Consider the following 8,942-nt stretch of genomic DNA (forward strand, 5'->3'; position numbering starts at 1 on the left):
TTCGTTTGTGAAAGTCTTCTCCAATTGCTGACTAACATTTGCAATAAAAGAGACTGTTGTAACAAGAGATTCGGTCAATCAACGCAATTCTTGTATCAGGAAATTTCTGATGCCACCTGCGGCGATTTACAATCTGTGCTTTACGTCTGTGATTTAATGTTATCAGCAGACGTAGACAGAAGAATACCAGAAAATGTAGCCAAAATAGTATCAGCAAACGTAGCCGTCTCCACACATGCACTGCAGCCGTTCTCCTCTTCTACGCCGGTTATCCTCATTGGGGTCGCAGGTATGCTGGAGCCTATCCTAGCTGACCTTGGGCGAGAGGCAGGGTACACCTTGGACTTAGCGCCAGTCAATCGCAGGGCACATATAGACAAACAACCATTCATACTCACATTACGACAAAGGAATCTAACAAGCTAAATGGTCAACGATGGTCATAGTTGTTCACCAAGTTGACTCAAGAGAAAACAATGCCCCTAGCGTTTTGGCAGAGAATTGCACAGCCTCGACACAGAACTTTAAAAGGTTTACAACAGTGCCGGAAGGGACGGCATAGTGACTACAAAGAAGCATCGACCAAGCTTTAGACACAGGGTGCGACCCGCCTCTGATAAGATCTCCAAAGCCGGAAAACTGCCGCATCAACTTGCCGTGTGAACAGAACATCGGCATGGGAAAAGGTGGTGAAAAAGGGGCTTTCACAGACAGACAGACAGTCTTTCACAGGTGTTAAGGGGGCTAGTGACTGCCAGGGTGTAGCCCATCCTTCACCCCATGCAGTTAATCTACAGGAACGGGCTCTAGACCCTGCCATGACCCTGAATAGAATAACCAGGGAATGAATGGATGGTTCCAAATAATACACAGAAAAAAAAACATCTGTCTGATGCTCTATAAAAGTCCCACTCACCATGAGAAAGTGCCATCAAGCAGAACACTGAATTATTTACCTCAAAAGGGGAGGTAAAAATAGCTTGCATCTTGCAAGAGTCTCTGCACAGCTACAGAAAGACGTGATTTCCACGGCAATAAGGTAGCGGAGGAGGAGGCGCTGACATTTGGAGATACAGCAGTAAACAAACACTCAATAGGGGGCTCACACGGACTGAATCTTACCATGATGAAAGCAAGGACGATCCTGCAGGTGGAGTGCGCTTTTTTGCAAACCTGCATAACAGATGATCATCCGATGCATCTGGTGTGTCACCACCTCCCTCTTCGTTCAGTAGTCATAATTCTTCTGTTATGCGCCTTTCGTCAGCTCTCCGCCATGTACAGTGTTGCAAAAAGGGCGGAGGAGGAGGTGACACTCATCCGCTTGCTGTGGTGGGGAGTGCAGGAAGAGTCGCGCCTCTGGAAAACCTCAATGCACACAATCGCTCAAGGAAAGGGGGGGAGGGTGAATTTGGGTGGCGATTGAGCGAGGGGGAGGGGGCCTCACAGATAGGGTGGTGTGCATGTGCGTCTGTGGGAGTGTGTCTATTGTGACGGGAGATTGCTTTCTTCTCTCCTTTGAGGGGTCCAGCTGCTGCACTCTTTCTCATCTGCATTTATCCAGAAAGTAAAGCAAGCACACGGATATGCAACTTAACTGTTAGAACCGTTAGAACCCTCAGGCAGTTTGTTGGGAATTAGAGGCAACGTTTGGGTATATGCAAACACGAACAAATCAAACTGAGCGAAAGGAAAGATTAAAATCTGCAGCCTGCGAATGTCATTTCTGCCACCTGTAAACTCCATGTTGCCATGCCTGCAGATGGAAGTTAGACAAAGATAGGAGGAACACAACAACTCACAACAGAATGTACTCTATGCGGGCTGCCTTCCGACTCCCATTCCCTTCCAGCTCCGTGCCCTCAGCAACACAAAACGCTGGGAACCTTTTCAAAAATGCCAAGTTAGCTGTCAGCAGCGCCGCAGCAATGCATCAGTTGCTCTTTCAGTGCTTGGTCGTGGCGTCAGTCAAGCCTGAGAACCTTTAGATGGCCTCCGATAGCACTTACAAAACCAAGGGGCCCAGTGCTGCCTCTGAACCAAAACAACCCCTCGGTATGTTGACACAAAGAAAAAAAAAACTGTACTCTTGACTGTTCTGAACTCCTGTTGAAATGCCAATGCTGTATTGAGCAGATATCAAACAACACTCACACAGAGCTGCAAAAATGCTTGAAAGATTTGCTACACAGCTTATTAAAACATGGCCCCAATCAGAACAATACCAAGGAGGATTAGGGACACGCAGAAAAAAAAAAAAAAAAAGAGGAAAAAGTTGTTGAATGTTACAAAATATAATACTAATAACTATTTAATTCTTTAAAAAAAAAATTCTTCTTTAAAAAAAAAAAAAGACTTAATTGCTTAACATATTTTGACCAACACTGGATTGTTTTGCATGTTTAATTAAAAAAAGATGAAGAATATCAAAGTATCACACTACTACAATGTTTGATTTTGCTTTTGATGTACTTTCATATTTGCTTTGTTTTCATAGATTTTTCTAGCATTTAGGGCACAGGCACCGTGTTTCCAGGACAAAAACCCCCAGCTAATATCCCTGTTATCAGCTGATTCCAAAGTTGACTTATGGTGCATTTTGCCGAAACATCTTTGGAATGCATTATTGCATTATGTATGGTTAGTAATACACACATCGAATGCCTTCACAGGCGTGTCTGCTTCGGATATAGCAACAGATGGTGCCCTTCTCTGCCAATAGGAAATGATTCCAGCCTGGGAGTCTAGGAGGTATGGCAGTGTTGTGGCTGGGAAGTGTGTGAGGGGAAGGGGGTGGGGGCTGGCCCAGATATCTGCTCTGTGGAGCCAAGGCAGCACACCTCAAGATCAGAGCACCATGAGTCGGCCTCTGACCTCGACCCTGCAGGGCTAAAACAATGAGCGTGCTGCAAGCCGTATGTCAAGCTCCTCACATGAACAAGCACAGTGGAGATTAGAATGAATTACTGACGGACTGTTTACTGGATATGTTGTTTTGGGCTTTTATTTTTTGGACAACATCAATTTGGGGCTTTAAAATAAAACAATTCGACATTGCATTACCATTAACCTTGAACACAACTACTCTGTGAAAGCCAAACACAGAATGTGTTCATTTTCAGTCTATACCGCAAAGGCGGAACATAAGGCTGTCATAGAGTTTTCATTACTCTAAATGCTCAAATGAGTGCCTCTATTCGATTAACCACAATCTCCTGTGGCCGTAGGCAAGCTCCTGATATAGTTTTAATTAACTCCAAAAGATGGTAGAGACTAGATTAGAAGTATCATGTGTGGTCAGCATCCAGCAACTTTATCTACCTCTGCATGCACTTTAAAATGTTACTTGAGCTACTCAGCTGTGTGAAACTCATGTGTGTTACACTTTTTGCTTACAGTGAACTCATCATATTAATGCTGACTGAGCAGTTTGATCCTTACGGCTGTTACAACATTGGTTCTGTTGCTGCTGTGCAGCGCAATATATTTGTTAACTTATTAATAAATGACCATGTGGTCAGGGAGAGCTATAGTTTCCTTTCCACTTTCTCATGCACTCCAAAGCATTATAATTGTTTTTTTAATGAAGTTGTTAGGGGTATCAGGAGAAACCCAACTCGCAAAGCAAGACGATGCACCAGATTGGGCCCACAGATTGTAGCTGAACAATGCCAGCTCACTGTTTTGTCTTATGTACTTGTCTTTTGTCCATTTACGTCAGGGCTGTTCAACTGTCCTTTTATATTTATAATTTTAAAAAGACTTACACATATATTTAAAGACAAATCGTTGTGTTTTTATTAGTTATTAGTGTCAACATTTGAGCTTTTCTAGTTTCTAGTGGCTCAGCAGGTAGAGCAGGTTGTCCAGAAACCGCAAGGTTGGTGCTTCGATCCCCGCTGCCTCCACCCAATCATTGTATCTCTTGGGCAAGACACCTCAGCCACCGTGCCTCCAGTGATGCCCACACCGGTGTATGAATGTTTGGTGGTGGTCAGAGAGGCCATAGGCACACACTGGCAGCCACGTTTCTGTCAGTTTTTGCTCTATTTTTCCCCACTTTTGCTGGGTTTTTCTTTATTTTATTTCTACAATGAGCGACATTCCACAGACGGCAACCACACCACACTTTGGACACCCATGTGTGTTTCACCAGGAAGGCGAGGCGCTGCGAGGCGATGGAGGATTGTGTCCAAACTCTGCCTTCTTGGTTCACCGTTTTGACACCCCGTAGTTGTTATATACATTGAGTTTTCACATTTCAGAAATACCAGTCTCTGTCCGGTTTGACCTGCTTCAAATTAACACCCCTTCCTCTTTGCAGTTTGGGTAATTAGAGCATTACCAGTATAACAATTCCCTACAAGATTGTACTGTTACTACACTGAAAATATGATTCAAAATCTCCATATCACACTTACCCTGATGAAGGGTATTCAAAAGTTTTGCTCGTACGAAACGTTTCTGTACACAGTGCCATGGCAGACTAGTGAACCGGCATGCATTACATCAGTTGCTCTCAACTATATTCTGCCAGGCCCCCTTTAGGGGACAGAGATTTTATCTTGTCTTTTTGCATGTCTGTAGTCAGTGAACACGGAGGGGGACAAAATGCAGTTTTTACTTGGTCTATGCGTAAACATACCCTGATAGTAACAAGCTTGCTAATGAGCAGGACGGGGACAATTGGCTGGAGATGGGACAGGGGGGTGTCCGCGTCAAAGATGACACCTTTTACAGTGACAGCCACAGCATGAGGTGAATTGCAGCTCCAGTACCTTTTGAGCAGAGGAGGTGGCTGACGACTAAACACAGCAGAGGGTCTGAGGTGGTCTGACGGTTCATGAACCCCCAAAATGCATTATTCAATTACCTGAATCTGTCTTTGTCCTCACACGGCCTAGACGGGTGCTGACAAACTAGCCTGACTGCATCTAAAGTGTGTTTCCATATGCAACACTGGACTAACTCCAAGATTCCAGATTCCAGCCAACAGCCAGGCCATTGGTCCAAAACCCAAACACAACGTCCAAGTAAATAACGCCTGACATGTGAAACAAGCGTCATTCCTGCACAAAGTTCACATGGGGAACAAAGCTCTTTTTGAGCCGCTGCAGATCCTGACCGACTCCCCCACCCCGACCACTTAAAATTGATTATGGGTGAAAAACAAGAGGACTCCTAAAGACGACGCTGTGCGTGCTTATGTGAGGTTAACATTAACAAGCAGGAGGGTAGCGTGTAATTTAATTGAGCCTCATGTGAACCCGGTGCTTCGAATGAATGTAAAACACAAGAATCAGTCGTTTCTGCACTAATTGAATTCAAATAAACCACTCCCAGGAAAGAGTTATGTGCTTCAACATCAATTAGCAAGTAGAAATTATCTAGTCAATTTTTTTATAGTTTAGATTAAAAAAATATGTCAGAGTTAAATAAAGGCAGTGTGTTTTCAGAATGGAGGGGAGAGAGGGGGTTATGGGGGCTGGAGGAAGTTTGGTGAATACCATGCACAAGTATATAATGCGGTGGTTCTCAACTGGTTTGGTACCATCACCCCTCAAAGACAAGTGGTGACCCAAATCGCAGGAATTTTTCATATATATCTCATATATCTTTTATTTTAAGGAACTGTTTTCAACACAACGCGAGTTCCAACGCTGAGACGCTGTCTCTTTATGGCTCGCTTTTCTCCAACAGATATCTGCAACTGTGTGTCGGACGGGTTGCACGTTAGGTCTCTACTCGACCTCCTTCCTATCCCACTCAAGTTTGACAGTTTCCTAGAAACATGGCGTGCACCTCGCGGCGGCGTAGCAGGCGAATAGCGCAGACAATAACGTGAGGTGCATTCACAGACATTGAGTCATTACATTATTTCTTCCCCCCCCACCAGGCAAGGGGTCCCGACCCACCAGTTGAGAACCACTGCTGTAATGCAATTGCTCCTCACCAGTTATTTATGATAACCGGTCACATTTTATTTTATTTTTTTTTATCAATAGAAAGACTCCAAAACACTATAGAATGTCAAAATCCATGGCAAATAAAGAGGCGTCACATAATTCATGTGAACGCTATACATACACACCACACACACTAGGTAATGACATGCCGTTGTGTATATAAGATACATACAATAATAAAGACACAAGGTTTTGACTTTGTTCTATATAAAATGTATCTTCAAATGAATTTAGTTGTGCTCTGGAGCTATATAGAAAATAAAAGTAACTTGACTGTTTCGGGAGGGCGAGGCAATTGTAGGGGAAACACTTTGCAGGAAACAAAACAAAAAAAAATTTCAGTGGCGGGAGAACAAATGAGCCGCTGCTGCTATGGGCATTTCACAACCTTTCAAAACTCCACGACAAACTCACAACACACAAACAAAACCTCTAACCCCAGGCAAAGTCAGTGCGATGAGCAGAAAATCCTCAACTGTTCAGTGGCGAGCGGCCAGCTGTTTAATGATTTGTCTGCTGCTGGTGAAAGAACATGCAGCAATATCCTGCTCTGGCTAGTTCTCTGGGTCCCAGCCCCACACCACTTAGAATCTTGCTCACATGAGTCGGACTTCCCCGGCGGAAAGTCCATCATATCGACATGGTCTGTGTGCCCAACTTGATCCAGGCAAAAATCTGTTCTCACACTTTGCAATTCGTACCAGGCTGGACGTGGCCAGAATTCATTTACTTGCGAGAGGAGCGAGTGCATTAATTAAATGGACACAAATGCAGTCCCGGGTGAGCAAACATGCAGTGGGTTTTAACTTTTAGATCATTCCGAGTCTGCATTTTTTTCTATTATGAAATGTGACTGTTATCATTACAAATTTGCAAGGTGTGATTGCATTACAGTCATGTTATGACTCGGCTACACTGCGCATGAGCATGCAGTCGTGCTGTTCCCTGGCCCACCTATTCCAATCGTACCAAAGGAGTGGAAGTGTGCCGTGCTTAGATGGTGATCAGTGCGCTCACACTAGCCAAAAGTGCCATGCTTTAAGGGAGTCCAATTGCAAAACGGACACATGCACGCACCCAACGTAGCAGACTCATAAAATAACTGTAATGCGATTGCTCCTCACAGACACTTGGAATTCACAATAAAAAATACTAAAACTAACTAATTCAAATATCAAACCCACAGCACGCTTGATCACTTGCGACTACATTCGTGTGTATGTCATTTAATTATTTCATGAATTTAAGCAATCACAAAGTGTAAATTGGGCCGAAGCACGGTACGACTGACCTATTAAGAATTATTTCAGACACCATTGCATTTCATGTTTTATTTTTTATTAAAAACCCTGGTGTTGCTGTGTACCACTGCATGGAGCCCGCATACCACCAGTGGTACTTGTGCCACAGTTGGAGAATGTTGCACTAATAGGATGAGCTATTTAGCTGTAAAGACAGAAGGACAGACTGCCGTTTGACAAACATCTAAAATAACTAAAAATGGTTGACAGTGTCAATCAAAACTGATCTTGAGGTTAAAAACTGAAGCAAATAATGGTGCTGTTTTGGATTGCTTTGCATAAATTAGCCGTGGGACTCCGGGGGTGATGCCATGCCGGGCCTGAGGGCAAATGGTGGGGCCAAAGTGGGCTTCTAAGCAAATTTCCCACCCAAGCATCCTCCTACTCCTTGTCCACGCAGCTCTAGCGCCATATGCTATTACTATTATGACCAGATGAGCTGCAGCGGCACTGAACACTATTTGAACATAATAGATTCACATTATTATTAGTCTGTCTGTGCTAGACTGAGTTGCAGCAGACCATAAACTTGGAGTGTATTGTTGCAGTGAAAGAGCAGCTTTAATTTATGCATGCCAAGGGCAGAAACCTCCCAATGACCTCTGGGTGCACGAATGGCATTTTGGGGAGTGTAAAGGTTCAAAAAGCAAAACTAATAGCGGACACTTGTTATCTTGTGTATGGACACATGTACACTTTGTAGTCTTTGAGGTTGTTTAACGTCGACTGGGTTCACACGTTGTTAATTCACATAATGCATGTTTATTTGAAACCTTTTCACTCTTTGCAACAACTAGCTGCTAACTTTAACTGTGAAGAATCCGCACTTTTGGTGTCAAAAAAACATGCAGGCAAGTCTTTTAACAAGTATCCACTGAGTGCAAAAGGAGAATTTTGTCCAGAAAGTGAAAATAAAAGCGATAATGAAAGTTTTTGTCTTCTCTGTAGGGGAGCAACAAGTGCAGGCGAGCCTCAAGTGCACGCACGACAACACCAAAGTAGCGGCAAGCTAGCGACAAAAACATCTACTAAAGTGACTTAAAATGAACTTAAACTCACCAAGCAGACTTTTTTTCCTTCCGTCCTCCTTCGTCCAGGTGTGCAAGCAGCAGCGTAAAAGGTTGATGCGCGCCTGTGTTAGCAGCTCCTCATGGTGGTTGGAGACCGACTGATTCAAACAAGTGTGTGAGTGCGTGGTAGCTGCAGGACCTGATTGCTACACGGAGGGGGAGGGGGGAGGATGGAGGGGGAAGGAGGAGGGGGGAGAGAGAGGGTGAGCGAGAGAGAAAGAAGAGGGAAGGAGGGAAGAGGGAGCGTGAGCACAAACAACAAAAATATATATTTTTATATTTTATATATATCTATTGCCATTATTATACGTTACAATATTTACCATTTTTATTTAATTTATATGAAAGCCTGAGTAGCATTGATTTTATTGGGACTTTTTGTGATAAATAAATGAATACACAAAACTGGTAACATTAATATTTCACAATTTTATGAATTAACACATTTTTGAATAAATTATTTCACATGTTATTTCCTTTCATATGACTCAAGTAGTATATATCATATAGCTAGATACGTAGATAGACAGCTAGGTAGATATATTACACAATTTACTCTTCTAGTTCCACCAGCGGGTCCTCACCTTAACTGGCTCCTCTCGATG

General features: G+C 43.4%; 1 protein-coding gene across 4 annotated transcripts in view; it reads right to left on the bottom strand.

Annotated features, from left to right (window-relative positions):
* The window catches only part of sema4d (sema domain, immunoglobulin domain (Ig), transmembrane domain (TM) and short cytoplasmic domain, (semaphorin) 4D), a 41,035-nt gene extending 32,559 nt beyond the window's left edge, over positions 1-8,476 (bottom strand). For 2 of the 4 annotated variants that reach the window (XM_054756959.1, XM_054756961.1), the window contains exon 1: positions 8,327-8,476. The gene's annotated coding sequence lies outside the window, so the exon portion shown is untranslated. Of the gene's footprint in view, positions 1-1,122; positions 1,391-8,326 lie in introns of those variants that run through there. The other 2 variants (XM_054756960.1, XM_054756962.1) reach the window with 2 other exon arrangements.
* Between the last annotated feature and the right edge of the window lie 466 nt (positions 8,477-8,942).

Source organism: Dunckerocampus dactyliophorus, chromosome 17 (genome assembly GCF_027744805.1).
Source record: "Dunckerocampus dactyliophorus isolate RoL2022-P2 chromosome 17, RoL_Ddac_1.1, whole genome shotgun sequence".
In the NCBI taxonomy this organism is placed as follows: Eukaryota; Metazoa; Chordata; class Actinopteri; order Syngnathiformes; family Syngnathidae; genus Dunckerocampus; species Dunckerocampus dactyliophorus.